General features: G+C 42.5%; 1 protein-coding gene across 1 annotated transcript in view; it reads left to right on the top strand.

Moving 5' to 3' along the window:
• Pld5 (phospholipase D family member 5) overlaps positions 1-19,899 on the top strand; it is a 369,604-nt gene that overhangs the window by 303,855 nt on the left and 45,850 nt on the right. The window lies entirely within an intron of this gene.

Here is a 19,899-nt window from a genome sequence, read left to right as displayed (position 1 = left end):
GTGTACATGTGCATATGGAGACCAAAGGTTTTTGTCTTCTGTCTTCCTTTATTGATCTCCACTGTACTTACTGAGGCAGGGCCTCTTGCTTGAACTCAGAGCTCACTGATTTGGCTATTTTAGCTGGCCAGCTTGTGCCTGCATCCCAAGCCCTGGCATGAAGGGGCAGGTTGCCATGCCTGCCCAACATTCATGTAGAAGCTGGTCCTCATGCTTGTTCAGAAAGTACTTGACGCTCTGTGCCCGAGCCCCAGCACCTAGTTAATTTCTACGTGGGGACACTCAGTCCATAGGGCGCACCACAGATAGAGCTGCCTTCCCACTCACATGTATGCTGGAGAGGGCACGAGGCAGTCTGTCTTGGGTCTGAGTAGTCGCCCATGACTTGATTCTCCCTGTTGTCGTCAACCTTGAGCTCCACTCACAGACGAGGCTGTTGACCTCAGCGCTCACAAACTCCCGGGACCCCTCTCCCCCTGCCGTTCAGCGCTCTCCTGGTTTCCATCCCATTCACAGAAAGTTCTGACTATACTTTCTCATCTCTTTATCTTTGTACACATGCTTCTCATATGACATTTTCCTTTTCTTCCTGCCTGATGGCATTTCTGCCCAGTACACACTCAGACATACAAAACAGTAAAATAAGTCCCAAGATTTACGTATATTAGCTAGAAAATAAAAAACACTATGAAAGTAGAGACGGTGAGATATGTTATGCTACATTTACTTAATGAAATGCCATGTAGTTATTAAGCATGTATTTCAAGACATATTTACTGAAAAAAATAAATTTTCCAAACTTTATATGCAGAAGAATATCTAAGTGTATAACAACATTTCTGGGGTACATATCAGTCATCAGTATGTTTGGTGACAAATATTTACAGCCAGTATTGGCTTAAGTGTGTCAGAGGCTGGTTGTTTATACAAGGAGTGCATGGGAAAGCAGCTCAGGATGGACGCAGCAGCTCGGGGACACCAGCTGTGACTCGTCTCCAGCCTTTATGCTTACGGTGTCATGTTCAAGAGGTGGCCAGAGATGCGTGTTCCCGGGGAGTAGGTGGTTGGATCACAGCAGTGCACCGGGCAAAGACAAACATCTCTCTCATCCTGAGGGCGTGACTCTGGGCAGGGAGCGCTCCCCAGCTCCCTCTCTCGCATTCCAGGCTCCTGACCATTTCTCACCAAGGAAAAGAGTTTGTAGCTGAACACTGGGCCAGCTAACCAGGAGCATTGGCCTGGATACACCTGGAGAACTTGGGATGGGTGTTGAATTTCCTATGGCATTAGAACTGGTTATATGTGTTGCTTTCATATAAGTGTAACGTAGGAGTTTTTGCTTGAAAACCTTAAGAGGCTATCCAGACATCATATTCCATCATGCACATCAGCTTATCTTCATTTAATTCTACTTACTTGCTTGGTTGTTTGCAGTATGAATGATGTTAGTGTGTGTGCAGCGTGAGTGCATGGTCACAGAGACAAAAGGAGTGCACTGGGGGCTTCCTCAGCCGCCCTCCTGCTTGCTTCCTTGAGAAACAGGACAACGATGTCCTACGCAGTCTGGCTGGCCAATGAGCCCTGATCATTCTCTGTTTCCATGTTGGGTTACAGGCGTGTGTGCCCATGCTCAGATTCTCACATGGGTGCTGGGGTGAACTTAGGTGGTCTCAGGAGTTCTGGCCCCCAGCCCTCTCAGGCCTTCCTGTTCACACAGCAAACACCCTCTGAGCCATTTATCCAGCCCCCCTCATTTTATTATGCGAATATTGTTTATTTGTTTCCATCAAGTAGATGTGGAAAGAGAATAGATATTTTAGAACATGAAGACATAAGCTTAAATCCCTGTGTGTCCATGACTAAGTTACAATGTCTTTGAGAAAACTGCTTTCTGAAATCTAAAATGAGGATCCTATTATTTATTGGGATTTTATGAGGATCACACAGAAATTAAATGAGAAAATAGGAAAAAGACTTAGTCACTTTTAAACAAACAATTTCCTTTCTCCTAGAAATTCATAAAATAGGGTATCTTTTGATGTTGGCTCTATTTGCCTTCTTTTTAGTTGGTTATCTAGTTTTTCGTTGTTCAGCTCTTGTGAAGCCAGTGTTTCTGTTTTTAAATCGCCCTATAAAATATGGAATAGGCCATAATACACACGAGTAAATACATTAAAGGTGGGTTATTATAATAAATGGATTACCTATCACAGGATAACTCCCAAGAAATTGTATAGCTTTTCCTTCCACATTGCTGGGTTATGAGGTGGGTACAAAATTGAACTGTCGCCAAGCACCTATTTACGGTGATCTCCCTGAGCAGGGCTGACAGATGCTGGCTCCACTGGAGTCATCGAGAAGCCGCAGGGGCCCGGGGTCTCCTGGAAAGCTGTCAACACGCCAAGCTGTGCAGCTTTTTCCTTCTGTCTGTCCAAGAAAGGAAGAAATAAAAGACTCTCAAGTTAAATTTATAGCTCCAACCTCAAAAAAAGAATTAGTCAAGTGACTTTTTAATTTCATAGACAATGTGACTTACATTAGAAAATTAGCAGAGAGACTCATTTAAGTTCTATGTCGGGAACCTGTGGGGGGGTTTGTGCGTCCAATTCTCTGACAAGTAAGCAATTTCCTTTCTGTATTAGTTACTTTCCTTTTGGTTGTGTCAAAGTACCTGACAAGAAGTACCTTGAGGGAGGGTCTGTTCGAGTTTGCAGCTCAAGAGGATGGAGTCCACCGTGTGGGAATCATCGTGTGCAGCAGCACAGATGGCTGGTCCCATGTCGGCCTGCAGTTGGGAAACAGGGTGATGGGTGTCATACTCTATGCTCTGCCTTGTCGTTCTTGCTCAGTCTGTGACCCCAGCCAATGGAATGGTGTTTCCCTTTGCTGGAGTAGATCTGCCCACCTCAATGAACCAAATCCAGAATCTCCCTCACTAGTGTGCCCAGAGTCTTGTCTATTGGATGATTCTAGATTCTGTCAAGCTGACAATCACACCTTCTCTCACATCTTTGTGCCCCACGCAAGCCTTGTGCTTGCTGTCTTACCTGCAAATATGCCAGAATTTTGTCTCTGGTCATCTAGAAAGTAGCCACACTGACTTTTCTGCTTCTTCCTCTAAATCAAACTTGTGAGAAGAGTATACATTGTTCACTTTTAGTTATATTCTTGAAAATGATTCTTCCAAATAATACATGAATCTAATTCTTCCATTTTAGAAGTTTCTAGTCAGATGCACTAGATATTTTCACCTTTACACTCTGTAGCACCTCATTTTTTTAAATTAATTTATTTATTTATGAGAGAGAGAGAGAGAAAGAGAATGTGAGCACCAGGGCCTCTAGTCACTGCAAATGAACTCCAAACTTACATAGCACCTTGTGTAGCTGGCTTACATGGGTCCTGGGGAATTGAACCTGGGTCCTTTGGCTTTTCAGGCAAGTGCCTTAACCACTAAGCCAGCTCCCCAGCCCACATGTGTTTTTAGAAGCTCCCAGCCTGCAGTAGTTTCCCATGGTATTTGGTAAATGGAGTACTGCTTATTTTGATATCCATGTGAGGCAGATCTACCATGATTCCCTGTGGCCAGTTGAGATGTCCCACTTGTTTCAGGCATATACTGTGGTGAATTAATGTGCTCCTGAGTGGATTCCATTAGACCTAAGCATACATGATGGGGTCTTCATAAGTCACCATTGCCCAGGTTTTGAAGTCATTGTTTGATGCAGTGTGATTAAGAAGCATGCTATGTGATAGAGAAGGGAAAGTGAGAACTGGAGGCAGTGGTCCTTGGACTTGTAGGGGGGAGTTCTAGTGGTTTGTCCCAGGATTCTGACACTTAGATGGTATGTCAGGAAAACATCTCTTCTATCCCATTGATTAAATAAGTAAAATACCAGAATGCTCTTTTCTGCCATACACAACCTGCTCTTTCCTGACACTCTTTTCTTTGGTAGAGCAGTGGATCTTCAAGGCCAGCAGTGGAGAATAAGGAACTTCAAAATTCACATTTAAAAATTCTTATAGCTTCTCAGGGAAAGAAAACTGTGCAAGATGTGCAGGCGCACGCACACCTCACCAGGGTGAGGCACCCCAGCTGTGCTCGCGGCCGGGGCCCTCCTCCATCAGCCCGACATCAGAGTCATTGCACATACCACTTCCTCATGCCTCAGCATGACCCTGCTAAGTTTAAATAATTTAAACTAAAAGCCAAAGCACTTGAGTTTCTAGTGAGTATGCATGGATGTGTGATGACATTTAAAACATTATAAAGAGTTCTCACGTTAACTGTGAGCTGTCTTCCTCACATAGCCTCCCTGCTCAATTCTGCCTACACTGCTACAGCCAGGTCAGGTTAGAGACATCAGCCCAGGACAGTGCAGGTGCCCACCCCACACATCCAGCCCTCTGCCAGTCAAAGCAGATTGTATAATGACGGGCTGTGTTTCTAAAAGCGGGTTCACAGTAAACAAGTTGAGTTTTTGTCCATTTTATTATTTTCAATTTTCCTACAGACAAGCATCCTTTTGTAAGCCCCCAAGGACGGACTGCTCCACTCTGCCTTCTTGTCCTTTTCTCTTCCACTTCCTCTCAGACAATCAAGTGTTTGCTGAGGGTCTCTTCGGATGCTTTCTCAGAGTACGAAAGGTTATGCTGAGGGGAGGTGAGAAATCTACTCCAAGACGGGTCTGTAATCACAGCACACGGAAGAGGGAGGCAGGAGGTTAACCCTACCTACACAGAAAATTTGAGAGTAGCATGGACTACATGAGACCCAGTCTCAAAAGATCATAAAACATGCAGGTGTGGTAGCCCATACCTCTCAGCAGTCAGGATGCACAGGTAGGAGGATTGCTATGAGTTCAAGGCCACTCTAAGACTACATAGGAAATTCTAGGTCTGCCTAATTTAGAGCAAGACCCTACCTCAAAAACAAAACAAGGGCTGGAGAGATGGCGTAGCGGTTAAGCGCTTGCCTGTGAAGCCTAAGGACCCCGGTTTGAGGCTCGGTTCCCCAGGTCCCACGTTAGCCAGATGCACAAGGGGGCGCACGCGTCTGGAGTTCGTTTGCAGAGGCTGGAAGCCCTGGCGCGCCCATTCTCTCTCTCTGCCTCTATCTGTCTTTCTCTCTGTGTCTGTCGCTCTCAAATAAATAAATAAAAATTTAAAAAAAAAAACAATTCATAAAACAAAAACAAATAACAATAAACAAATACAGTACAAAATCTATTCCAGAAGCGTCTTCACGAGAGAATTCCTCACTTGCATCCCTCGGGTCCACTTTCCTAGTGGCCTACCTCAGGTATTATACAGAACACTGACAGCAGCAATGACATACACAGTCCAGACACCGTCTTCAGCACCCCATGCATACAACAGCACCAGGCTGCATGTTCTGCACGTGATTTCTGGATACATGGGGGTGTTGAGGAGAGCTCTGACAATGTCTCTGTTATTTGAGGCCCCACAGCACAGCGTATTTTCACTGGCAAGCCATTCTTCTGAACTGCCAAATGTATGTGTCCTTTCTGCACAAACAGAGAGAGCAGTGGTTCCGTGGTAGGGTCAGAGTTAGTACTTATTTTCTGAAGTCAATTATCATTTTTGTTTCATTCTATAATAGCTCAGATTTCCAACATGGCAGCAGCCTGTACTGCAGAGATTGCATTACAATTTCAGTGTTAATTAATGCGTCCATAGCTGGCAGCAAAAGATGAACGTCTTACTCACTAAACAGACACTCACTGAGCCAAAGCCTTCTTGCCTTCCTTGAAAACTTATCTTAAAAATAGTCTGGGAGCCGGGCGTGGTGGCGCACGCCTTTAATCCCAGCACTTGGGAGGCAGAGGTAGGAGGATCGCCATGAGTTCAAGGCCACCCTGAGATGACAGAGTTAATTCCAGGTCAGCCTGGACCAGAGTGAGACCCTACCTCGAAAAACCAAAAAAAAAAAAAAAAAAAAAATAGTCTGGGGAATTCAACACCAGAGTAGTTTTTCTCTGAGAAGGAAAAAAAGATGGCCTTAGAATGAGTTCGTGGAGAAAATCTCCCATTTCGTAAGCTTCATCTCGCTCTGGGGTACAGTGGTGGACCCCATAATAAGACAATACAGCTATACCGTGTGAGGACCGAGGAGCCTCTAGCTGAGTGGTGGAGGTTGAAATGGGCTAGCCTGGGACACCAATCCTACTTGCAGAAAAGGAGCATATAGAGCACACCTCTAACACAGGCAAACATGATAGCATTTCAGTGTGCAGAGATAGGCATGAAGGTGGTTCTAGACACCTGATAAACTTTAATTAATCTGAAAGCCTGTCACAATATTGGGTAGTTTATAGAATACATTTTCGCTCATATTCATCCATTTTCTCTAGATGTAAATAACTGATTAACATCACTATTAAAAAATAGGCACCAAGCTGGGCGTGGTGGCACACGCCTTTAATCCCAGCACTTGGGAGGCAGAGGTAGGAGGATCACCAGGAGTTCAAGGCCACCCTGAGACTACATCAGCTCAGCCTGAGCTAGAGCGAAACACTACATCGAAAAACGAAAAACAAAAAACAAACAAAAACATAGGCACCAGCTAAGTGGGAAAAGCAGGCTATTCAGACCCTGGGTCTTGGAGTCAGAGGCCAGATCTGTGCTCACTCGCGCTCTCTCCTCTCTTGCTGCCACGTGTTCGGGACTGGTCTGCTGCCATTTTGGAAGGTGGTGTAAGTTGCTACAGCATTTTTGTGTTAAGTAACGAGAAGAAGCAAATGGAAATCCTGTGTTGGTCATTCACTGTAGTCCTCTGTGTAGGCTCTATTAGCTCCTGGAATATGGATCCCAGCAGAGGAGTTCTAGACTCTCTTTGAAAGAAGAATAGCTATACACCTGCTTGTTGGGAAAGTGTTAGGTTCTCGGGAGTCACCAGTCTAAAAGAGGAAGCCAGTAAGTTTGGGCTTGCTCAGCTGGGCCTATATTCTCTGTGTTTGGGGAGTTACTGACTGTTGGAGAAGAAAAGGGGCAAACCCTTCCGGAGTTAATCTCCACTGGTGATGAAAGAGTTAAAGCACTCCCAGCCACATCAGGTACTTGGGGATGCTTATTACCCGTATTTATGCTGAAACCCATTAGAGCTTCCCTACTTGGCCTATAAAAAGGTAATTAATCCAACACAGTTACAGATACACCATGTGAATGAAACTTGCTATACGGAACATGCTGAAAGAAGTGCCAGCTTGTTGCATTAAGTTCATGCATCACATCACACACCACATCAAAGCAGCTACAGATGCAATGCTCTGGCAGCTGCTCAGCAGCAGATTGTCGCTTTAATGAACCAATAACTCATTCCTAACTGACGTGGTTGGCACATCAGCAGTGGTGCTTAAATTAGTTCAGTATTTGGGGTTAGAGATGTACTACCAGTAGCCCCGAAGATCCTCTTCCCTCACAAATACTGCAGTTGTACACTAGTCGACTCTAGTCAGGTTTTTATACTCGTACATTTGTGTCACTAACATTAGCATGGAATTGTTGTCCGTGCCCTCCCTCTTATTTGAACAAGAACTTGAGGGAAGCTCTCCTTCCAAAGGCCATTTTCTTCTTGCATTTCTGTTGTCTAACCTCTGTCCAGGTAGAGTGATTGAGGCGCCAAAGTTCTACTGCTGCTGCCATTTTTTTTATTATTCTTTGCCAAAAAAAAAAAAAAATCCCCTAGTGAAAACCCCAAAATTGAAATTTCTTTCTTCAATGGCATATTCATATTAACTGGATATTATAAATATATATATATATATATATATATATATATATATATATATATGATTTTCAGCCCAACTAGCATATTCTTTGTGTTCAATCAAGGGTTTTCCTTAAAGGCTATTTTTTAATTACTCATGACAGTACCATGGATAAAGAAACTTCTGCACAATTACTAAAAGAATAGTTGTTCAGTGTTAAAGATTGATTGCTTCATTACCCCTGGGCATTTGTCGGCTTGTTTTCATAAATGCTAGAGATTCTGCTGCCTTCCACTTCCTCCTCACCCATGTGCTTTGGAAATGCCTCCCCAGTATGTTTTATCATGTAACCTCATGAAGAAAAACCTCTTCTCAAGCAAGCAATCCACGTTGATATGTAGCAACACAAACTCCTGTGAATGTGACACCCTAGCCTCAGTAGTGATTGAGTAAATGATCATGGAAACATTCCAAAGGCGGTGAAAAGGCATGAGCAACCTGCCTCTAGTCTGCGCCAAGTGATGCTGCTGCTTTTTATCTTTTTATCTTTGCTGTGGCACTGCTCACGACCTGACTAGTACAGGCAGCCCGTGTCTGTGGGTGCAGCTTGTGGTACGCCCCGGCACTGCCCTGCGGCTGGGTCGCCTCATCGACAAAACACGAATGAAAATCCAGTACCTGTGTGGCGGTATGAGAACTTAGGGGATTTTTATGAACTGCTTAAACTTGGTCAGGGAATTGTCAATTAGCAAAGACCACATGGAAGTTACTACCTTTGACACTGCGCATGCCACTGCCCCTGTCCCTGTCACTGCGGCTGCTCAGGTCCCCGCTCCGTCCAGGTTAGCTACCTGCTCGTGGACCTCACATTCTCAAAGGATATCAGAAAAGTACCTGGGTGACTACAACCTTAAAAGAGAAATCATGGGCTGGAGAGATGACTTAGCGGTTAAGCACTTGCCTGTGAAGCCTAAGGACCCCGGTTCGAGGCTCAGTTCCCCAGGTCCCACGTTAGCCAGATGCACAAGGGGGCGCACGCGTCTGGAGTTCGTTTGCAGAGGCTGGAAGCCCTGGCGCGCCCATTCTCTCTCTCTCCCTCTCTTTCTTTCTCTCTATGTCTGTCGCTCTCAAATAAATAAATAAAAAATGAACAAAAAATAAAAATAAAAAAAGAGAAACCATTGTGAACCCATTCTAATTTATAAATTGTCTTCTAATCTTTGAATCTATGAAACCAAGAAGCTTCCACATGGCAAAGGAAGTAACCATCAGAGTGAAGAGACAGCTACAGAATATAAGAAAATCTTTGTGAAATTTTTATTAGTCAAGGGATTAATATTCAGAATACATAAAGATTCAGAAGGCTGAATACCAAAAAATATTGTTTAAAACTTGGCTAAAGATTGCATAGACAATGTTGAAAAGACAACATACAAATAGCCAAGAATATGACAAAAGATTCGGTCTCACTAATTAGCAGAAGAGTGCAAAGCAAAAGCACAAGAGAGCATCACATTCTGGTTAGAATAGCTGTTGTGAAAAAGATACAGAATGTTGGTGAGGATGGGGAAGAAAAAGAACTGTTCTGTCTTGTTGGTGGGGATGTAAATTAGGGCTCCCATTATGTAGAACAGTACGTCTTACCTCAAAAACTAAAAATGGAACTACTGTATGATTCAGTGAGCCTACTACTGGATATTATAGCCCAAAGAAATGAAAATTACTTTACCAGAGAAACCTACACTCCTATGGTTATTGTAGCATTATCTACAATAGCGAAACTGTCAAATTGACGTAGATATCTATCCACCAGCAGGTGGATGTCTTAAACATGGGATGTGCATACATAACGGGCCAGGAAGCCTGAAACTGTGTGACTTGCAGCAACGTGGATGGAGCAGGAGGTTGCTATGCTACGTGAAATAAGCCAGGCACGAAAGGCAAGTGCCACAGGTTCCCACTAATTTGTGGAAATTAAACACCTGATGGGACAGTGGTCACTAGAGACTAGGACAGAAAGAGGGATAGAGCATGGGAAGTGGTTGGATAGTGGTGGTGCCCACCAGAGCAGTTTGAAAGCAGGAATTAGTTCTGGTTTCCTACAGCACTGGAGGATAATAGTGGTTGTAATCATCTTTGATATATTTCAGAATGACCAGAAAAAAAAAAAAAAAGAAAGTACAAAAATCCCATGACATGAAAGTGATTTACCGTTTGGAGAGATGTAAGGGCTAATTGATCCAATTATTACACATTTTATACATGTACCCAATTATCAGAATGTGCCCCCATGAAGATGTATAGACATTACATCTCACTTTAAGAAGAGCACCCAGCAACTAGCGATGGAAAATCAGTTGCTGAATAAAATCAGTATCTTTCCTGACATACTCACTTGTAATCATCTTGGAATCTGTGGGGTGGGGAGTTAATGTGGGTATTCACACAGAGAGCAAATGATCAAACATGTAGTCGGTGGTGTACCAGGGCAATGGTGAATAGAGGCAAGTGTTTTAGAAGAGCATCTTTCTTCCCCTACTTTTTCTTTAACCACAAGCCTCAGTTAGCTTAGGAACAAAGAAAGCCTTGTTGGTTTCCACCTGTTTTCTACTGTGGAGGTTTGAAAGACGCTTTCTGCACACTGTATGTCTCATGGTCAGCTGGTTGCTGGCAGGCCATTGTTTGCTTCAAGGCTGTATGCATCCTATTTATCTGGCTAAGGATAAGTAGTCTTTCTTAATTTTCCATAAATAATGCTACAACTTGTGCTGGAAAAGCTGCAAAGGGTCCCTGAACCCTCAAGCTAGGGGAAGCAGTCTACTGGAGAAATGGTGTTGCAAAATGGCAAACATGGTTCAGAGCATAGCATGTGTTTTTCTTGTTGAATTAAAATGTTGAGCTCTGTTCTTGCTCCCCCACAAGAAAGCAAGAGAGAGCCCTTTGTATACGTGAAGAGCCTGTAAGTGAAGAAGAGAGTGACAAGGAGAGGCGGGAAGAAAGGTCATCACACCGAGCATTATCTTCCCTTGCAGTGATTTTCCTCCTCTGTGGAAAGGCCTTTTGTAGGGTAATCTCTCGTGAAGTCTGGGTTGATCCTGGCAGGTGGGGAAGTAGACTTGTTCTCTGTGCTAGGATAGAAACAAAGTTGCCCTTTTAGTCAACACAGCAAGAAATCCATAAAAGCAGCAGAGCCTCAAAACTTTATAAGCAGGATTTAAATACATAGAAAGGAACCATGAATAAACCACATACACAGAAGCATAATAAGCTGTGGCAGTTATAAGCCCAAGTGAGACAACTTAAGAAGGGCCTCCCAAGGCAGGCATAATCTTGAGGGCTTGAGAGAGAAATCAAAAGAGCACCTAGCAGTACCGCAGGAGGGGAGGAGTCCTCCTCTTCACACCCCTCGTAAAGGCCCACCCATGGCCACCAGACAGGTACACCCCACTAAATACTGGATTTACTGCTATATTTAAAGTTAGGAAATTTGAAGATGTGATTTAAAAAATTCTAAAATTCTGTTTCCTTGCCTATTCTGTCTAGTGTCTCTTGCCCCACATTTCATTGCAAATGAAATCATTGACATAGTTCAGTATTTTCAGGATGTCACAGAACTAGAGACTAGCCATGCCTCCAGAGCACTTCAGGGGAGTGGTTTCATTTTATTTGTATCTATTTATTTATTCTATTAATTTATTTTTATTCGATATGGACGTATTTATGTTGGTACCATCCTTTCCCTCATCAGTGCCCCTTTCCCTAAGAGGCCTTCCTCATTGGGGATGCAGATCAACTCCATGGGGATTGTGGGTCATGCATTATGGGGCAGCAGTCAGTTATGGGGGAGAGGCAATGTCTCTGTGCAAAATGTCCCAACTTGTGGCTCTAACAATCTTTCTACCTCCTCTTCTGCGTAATTCCCTGAGCCATGCTGGGAGCATTTTAAATCTACTTCAGTGATGGGCTCTTAGGAGCCTCTGAATCTCTGCTTTGGTAGCTATTGAGTGTCCTCAGCATCTATCTCCATCACCCTTACGCTGATATCAGGTCCACTGAGAAAGCAGCACTCTTGCTCATTTCCCCAATTCCTCTGTGGTTTCAGCTGCAGCGGGGTGGAGTGTGCTGGGTCATTTATCTCCTCAGGTCCCACTGCCATCTGAAAAACAGAAGCAGATTCTCCAACAAAGAGTGAAGTCACCACCAGTTAAATGGGATAGGCATTATTAATTTAAAGAGAAATTAAAGTGTATAGACCCTCTTATAACCCAAGATTAGTGGGAACTTGATAATGGAAAGCAGAATAATTATCTGGATATGATTCTGACTTATTTCCCAATTTCAGATATGGATTCCTTTCCACTGAGCAGATCTGTTAGCCAACTCAAGAGCAGTTGATTACCCACCATAGCTGTGTGCCACTATTGCACTTATATGAACATCACATCAGGTTGTTTGCTTCTGAAGAAATCAGTGAGGCTGTCCCATTTTCAATAGTAACAAAAAATTAAATACCTTGGAATAACACTAACCAAGGATGTGAAAGACCTATATAATGAAAATATTAAAAACAAAAAACTCAAGAAAGAAATTGAGGAGGGCTTGAGAAAATGGAAAGGCCTGCCATGCTCCTGGATATGTAGAATTAATATTATGAAAATGGCAATTCTACCAAAATTAATATACAGATTTAATGCAATACCAATAAAAGTAGTAGCATAATTCTTCACAAAGATTGATAAAATGATCTCAAAATTCATATGGAGTAGCAGAAGGCCTCAGATACCCTAACATATCCTCTGCAAAAAAAAAAAAAAAAAAAAAAAAACTGCCTCCGGTATCACTATTGCCAATCTAAAGCTATATTACAAAGCAATAGTGACAAAAACAGCATGGTACTGTAATAAAAACAGAAACATAGACCAATGGAACAGAATTGAAAACCTAGACCTTAGGTGAAATAACTACAGCTACTTGATCTTTGACAAAGGTGCCAATAATGTAAGACTGGAGAAACGACAGCATCTTCCACAAATGGTGTTGGACAAACTGGATGGCCATATATAGAAAAGTGAAACTAGAACCTGGGGAGTCTTCTTAAACCTCCAGAGCACCTCCCAACTTCCTGCAACAATATGGCAGAAGCTTACAGCTTCATTTGCATAAAGCATGGAGGCTTCTCATGTATAAAACTGTCTCAGCACTCATTTCTTCTGCCTTTGCTTGGGTTTTTAATGTCCAGTGGGGCTGAGGAAGAGTTGGTTTCCAAGAAGAGATATTTTTATGCATTCTGTATTATTGCATACAACTGCATACATTCTTTTTTCTGCTTTCAGACGCATGACCAATGACTAAGTATTGGGAGTTTCATTTCCTTCACTTAAATTCCTCATTAAATGATATGATGATGTTGATAATGGCTTTCACAACCAGTTATCTCCTGCTATAACATATCTTGCAAAATCTCAAACTTTGCCTACATTAAGAAATTGCAAGATAAAATTATCTACAGATTGAGGCTTTTCTTCTATCAACTGAGATGTGTGTTACAAATATATAATACTATACATATACTACTGTAGAGATCCTGAAAATGAAGTGAAAGACCCTTCTTTTATCAATTAGGAAAAGAACTGACCTTTGCTATTCTCTCTGCTCTTTTAGCTCCTTGATCATTGTGGTGTTTTGCATGTATGTTTGTATGTATGTTCCCATAGCTTAAGGCATTTTTTTTTTTTATTAAGATCAAGTTTCCTTCTTAGGTCTGCAGCAGGCAGAGCCTGAAGGAGGCATGTCATGGAAGTGGAACTTGAGTCCAGCCCTGCTAGGTATGCAGAGAGACAACTTGAGCTTTATTTAGCTCTCCCTTTTGTCTTTCTGCTGTGGATGTATGAGGTGAGCCAGGTTCCTCTGCCATGATAGTTTTCCCTGGAATCTGTGAGCCTGAAATAAGCCCTTTTCTCTCATAACTGCTTCTGGTCGGGTGTTTGCCCCAGCAAGGAGAAGGTGACTACGACAGTCAACTTCTATTCTAATTCCATTTTCACCCTCTTCTTTCATCTTTTGCTTTTTCTCTCTTCCCTTTACTGAACAACAAATAATGCAAACTCAATCTAGCCCAAATCATGAGATACCAAAAGACAAGGCCAATTTCTGGGGAAATTATGAATGGACAGTAAGTTTCACATCATGTATGTTCTAAGAGTAAGAAGCCTCAATATCCCAAGTTCAAAATTATGAGTCCTTTCCTTTTCTTTCCTTTTTATTTTATTTTATTTTTATTTATTTACTTGACAGAGAAAGAGGAAGAGAGAGAGAGAGTGGGCATGCCAGGGCCTCCAGCCACTGCAAATGAACTCCAGACATGTGTGCCCCCTGTACATCTGGCTAATGTGGGTCCTGGGGACTAGAACCTGGGTCCTTTGACTTTGCAGGCAAATTCCTTTACCGCTAAGCCATCCCTCCAGCCCTCATTTTCTGACATTGATTAAACATCCTTACAATTCCCTTTCTTCCTCCCTCCCCCTCCTCTCCTCTCTCTTTTTCCCTCTGTCTCTTTCTCTCTTGTGTTTTGGATTCTAAAACTGCACAAAAGCTGTATCTTTGCACTAACAAGTAGGACTTGAGGTAGGCTGGAAGATGGCTCCATGGATAAAGCACTTGCCTTGCAAGCATGGGTACCTGAGTTCAGATCCTAGAATCCACATAAAAGCTAGGTGTTGGATGCTGTTAGGGGTCAATAATCCCCACACAACAGGAGAATCTGCTGAAAGCTTAGGGGAGGGCTAGTCTGGTGAACAGCAGTGACTAACAATGGGCCTTACCTCAACCTAGGTGGAAGGTAATGACCAACCTCTGAAAGTTGACCTCTGACCTCCACATTTGTGTCATGGTGCCTGTACTCACACATATGAACACCACACACACACACACACACACACACATACACACGAATTGAGGAAAGCCAGGTGGTTGTACACATCTAAATATTCAGGAGACAAGGGGATTGCAAGTCTGAGGCCTTGGCTTTATGGTGATGAGACCCTGTCTCAAAGGCAAACACACAATAAAGTCTTAATGAATATATTCCCTTCTTCTTATTCTTATATTTCCATAAATTTCTTAGTGCTTTGCATAGTCTAAAAATGTCCATGGCACCTATAACTGAAGCTACTCTGATAAAAACCCCTGTGTGTATGTGGTAGTTTGAATGTATGGCCCACAGACTCAAGTGTTTTTGAGTAAGACTGAGCTTGCAGTTTTCGTCTCCAACAGGTGCCCTGCCGGGGAAGAGGTGTGAAGCACGTGTAGTCCAGCCCCACTAGGTGTGTAAAGAGCAGCTGGAGCTCTGGCTGTTCATGCTTGCTGGTATTGATCCCTCTCTCTCTCTCTCTCTCTTTCTTTCTCTCCTATGATGTATGGAAGTGAACCTTTTTCTGCCATTTGTGATGTATCTCCTGGATTCTATAAGCCTGAAATAAAGCCTTTCCTTCCATAAGTTACTCTGGCCAGAGAATGCAAACAATAGAATGGAGTAGTTCAGAAAGCTATAGGATTGCTCCCTACTATTTTGGGAAAGGGTATGTTGAATAGTGCTCACTCACTTCCCATTTACTTACTAGACTTTGTTGTTTTTTGTGCTTAGAACATGACTGGGGGACATTTGTGCCCCTTCTCCATCTTTCCTGATTAGAGGGTATTTTGACACCATGCTACTATCTAGCTTCCATTCTTAGATATGAGAAGAGCACACTTGCTCTATGATTCTGCTGCATTTACTCTTTATAATGTAATGGGAGCCTATTTTGCAAAGTGTATTAGTGTAAATGAGGCAGAGCACTATTCCTTGTGACTCTGTAACCCCACAACCTTGAGCCTAAGAGAAAAGCTAGAACTAAATGTTTGCCAGAAATACTCACACAAATACACAGTAATACTCTCTATGTTTGCAAGGGTCTCATCCGAGGGCAGGTTGTTAAGACATTAATATTGCCTGTGGAACTAACAAAAAAGAAAATAGCTCAGTCTCAGAAATAACACAGACACTGGCTTCCTGGGGATGCAGTACTAGACAGTTTTCTTTGTACTTTAGGTTTCTAGTTAAAGAGTGACAGTTCTCATGTTGACCTGCTTCATAGGTAATGGATGTAGTCGGTGCCTAGTGGCTTTTCAGCTGATAAATTAGTGACCTGCTGAGGGTGAACGATTGAAGAAATATAACAATAAAAAAGCACTTTAGCAAGGACAATGCTCAGCCAAAAGCTTCCAGCTTATTCTGAGGAGAAAAGACTTCTCTCTCCTATTGAATCAGAACAAAGGTTCAGGCTTCCAGGGTTCTTTCTGCTTTCTCTCTAGGATGTCAATCTTCAGAGACTGTAATTAGAAATTTAATTTTGTAGAAGATTAAAAGGAGCATATAGCTTTCACTCCCAAATGTCCTCATCTTCTTATTGAAGTTCGTTGTATTTAAAAAGTTGCTGAATGTTGGATTCCTGATTGCCAGGTGGGCAGGTGCCTTTGAAACGCCTTGAAGATGTCATTGTTTGCTCACAGCCAAGGCTGAACGGTGTGGAGGCTGTCCTGAGATGTTTCGCTTGCAAGGACGTGCATCATGAATGAGAGCAGGAACCTCTCCTCTGTGGCCCTAACAGCTCCTCTTCTCCATATTCCTCAGTGTTTTTCTTTGCGTATGTGTGTGAGAGAGCGAAGAGGTGAGTGTGCACGTGTGTGCACATGGTCATGCACATACCACAGCATGTAGTTGGAAATGAGAGGACAATTTCAAGGAGTCCATTCTCTCTTTCTACCTTCTTTGAGACAGTCTCTCTTGATGTTTTTGCTGAAAATGCCAGCCTAGTTGGCCCACAGGGCTGCATGCAGGGCAGATTTTCCCAGCTTTCTCTCAGTTGGGACTTACTGTTTCTTTACCCAATACTTAGACTAAAGAAAAGCATGCCTCTTAGCTATAAGCAGGGAAGCTGTTGGGCTCTATGTGCACTGTCTTCTATAAAATATGCAGTTTTCATGAAAAAAAATGTGGCCTATAACAACATACTGGCTTTTAAAAAATATTTATTTATTTGTTTATTTATTTATTTATTTATTTATGAGAGAGAAAGAGGGGGATTGAGAGAGAGAGAGGAAATGGGCATGCCAGGACATCCAGCCACTGCAAATGAACTCCAGACGCATGCACCCCCTTGTGCATCAGGCTTATGTGGGTCCTGGAGAATCAAACGGGGATCCTTTGGCTTTGCAGGCAAATGCCAAGCCATCTCTCCAGTCCCTGTTTTGTTTTGCTTTTTAAAGAGAGACAAGGTAGTCAATAGAATCAGCTTCATGTATAAAATAAGTATTAAAGCTATCACACAAGAGACTTAAAGTCACTGATCAACATGTTAGCAATTTTTTCAGAAAAGGAAGAGACCTTGCTAGAACAGATGGGCATTTCAGTAGAGAGGTGGATTGCATGAGAATGCTGGGTGAAAAGAAAATAAAGAATATTGTCAGCAGGCTTATTAGACTACTCATGTACTTAGAAAGTATCAAAGACCTCCGCTGGATGTAGTGGCATGTTCCTTTAATCCCAGCACTTGGGAGGCTGAGGAAGGAGTGTCACCATGAGTTCAAGGCCAGCCTGGGGCTACAGAGTGAGTTCCAGGTTAGTCTGGGCTAAAGGAGACACTGCCTTGAAAAAACAACAACAGCAACAATGACAAAAGAACTCGACCACTAGTCAATAAAATACTGGCCAAAATGAACAAAGTGAAAGGCAAAGGACAAAGTAAAAATTCTAAAGGCTGAAGAAACCATGATCCAAAGGCTGAAGATCAGTAGCAGAAGAGTGAGCCTCTGTATGACTGAACTGTCAGAAATAAAAGAGAGAGTAAAAAGGAAGGAAAAAATCTGAATAACCAAAACTACTCCAAAAATTTGCAGGTATAAAATCACACCAACATGTGGGTTCTGGGAAGATGGCTCATTCATGCATGTGGACCTAAGCTTGATTCTCCAAAACTCACCTTAAAAAAATCTGGACCTGATGGGGAGTGCTTGTAATCCCAACGCCGGAGAGGAGACAGGCAGCTCTCGGAGGCTTGCTGACCAGCCAGCCTCGCATCATTGCTGAGCTCCAGGTTAATGAGAGTCCCTGTCTTAAAAGAGGCGGGTGATGTCACCGAAGAAGGAATGACATTGTCCTCTGGCCTCCGTGTACATGCACCCACCTGTACACACACACACACACACACACACACACACACACACACACACACACGGTCGTGCACATGCCACAGCATGTATTTGGAAATGAAAGGACAAAGAAAAAATTCTAAAGGCTGAAGAAACCATGATCCAAAGGCTGAAGATCAGTAGCAGAAGAGTGAGCCTCTGTATGACTGAACTGTCAGAAATAAAAGAGAGAGTAAAAAGGAAGGAAAAAATCTGAATAACCAAAACTACTCCAAAAAATTGCAGGTATAAAATCACACCAACATGTGGGTTCTGGGAAGATGGCTCATTCATGCATGTGGACCTAAACTTGATTCTCCAAAACTCACCTTAAAAAAATCTGGACCTGATGGGGAGTGCTTGTAATCCCAACGCCGGAGAGGAGACAGACAGCTCTCGGAGGCTTGCTGACCAGCCAGCCTCGCATCATTGCTGAGCTCCAGGTCAATGAGAGTCCCTGTCTTAAAAGAGGCGGGTGATGTCACCGAAGAAGGAATGACATTGTCCTCTGGCCTCCGTGTACATGCACCCACCTGTACACACACACACACACACACACACACACACACACACACACACACACACGGTCGTGCACATGCCACAGCATGTATTTGGAAATGAAAGGACAAAGAAAAAATTCTAAAGGCTGAAGAAACCATGATCCAAAGGCTGAAGATCAGTAGCAGAAGAGTGAGCCTCTGTATAACTGAATTGTCAGAAAGAAAAGAGAGAGTAAAAAGGAAGGAAAAAATCTGAATAAGCAAAACTACTCCAAAAATTTACATATGCACATTTTAAAAAATCAACATCAGGAGCTGGAGAGATGGCTTAGTGGTTAAGGTATTTGCCTGCAAAGCCAAAGGACTCAGGTTCAATTCCCCAGGACCTATGTAAGCCAGATGCGCAAGGGGGCGCACGGGTACAGAGCTCATTTGCAGTGGCTGGAGGCCCTGTTGCACCCATTCTCTCTCTCTCCTCTTTCTCTCTCTCTCCTTTCTCTCTCTCTCTCAGATAAATAAATAGAAATAAAATATTTTTCAAAAAGGAAAAAAAATAACCTGAATCCTATTTATCTTGTAAAAAAAAAATGAAAGGGTAGTAAATAATTAATATCAAAGAACTTCAAGCCCAGATGGCTCCACCTGAAAATTCTATTAAATATTTAAGGATGAAACAGAAGTTACTCTGAATAAACTCATTCACAACATGAAGGAAGAAACACTTGGCCATCCCCTCTGAGATGCTAGTATTTTCCAAATACCAAAAATAGATTCATGATCGGGAAGACAATATTGTTCGTGAACATCCATGTGAGGTTCTCAACAACCTATAAGTAAACCAAGCGCAACAACATATGAAAAGATCCAACATCATGACCCAAGTACACTTTATGCCAGGAATGGAAAGATATTTTAGTATTTAAAACCTGACCTATGTGATATATCAAGAGCAAAGTCACAAAATTATCACAATGGATACAGGTAAGGACTTAGAATCCAATTGATGCATTCAGAACACAAGAACTAAAAGGAAGCTTCCAGTAGCTCTTGATGATACATTCAGAAAGCCAGTACTAAGAGGCAACTTTGTTAGCCTACCAACGTATATCTACCAAAAGGCTACAAGTAGCATCATATTGAGTTAGTTGAAAGACCTGTAAGGCAAGATCTCTCTTCTTCGAGCCCTACTGCACATTCATTGGTGATCATAGCCAGTGTAATAAGGCAAGAAAAAGAAATGAAGGCAAACGGGCTGGCAAGAATGAAATAAACTGTTCATTTGGAAAATACAGATATGTCTATGTCCAGATTTTTAAAGAAGCTACAAAAAAGTTTAGAAGTTTTATATATATTACAAAGACAACATATCAAATTTAGAGTTTCTATATGAAGAAACATTAAATTTTTATATTCAATGTTTCTACGCAGAAAAGTCAGAGTTC

This window comes from Jaculus jaculus, chromosome 1 (genome assembly GCF_020740685.1).
Source record: "Jaculus jaculus isolate mJacJac1 chromosome 1, mJacJac1.mat.Y.cur, whole genome shotgun sequence".
Lineage (NCBI taxonomy): Eukaryota > Metazoa > Chordata > Mammalia > Rodentia > Dipodidae > Jaculus > Jaculus jaculus.
The sequence above is the reverse complement of the archived record's forward strand: the minus strand, read 5'-3'. Positions and strand labels throughout refer to the sequence as shown.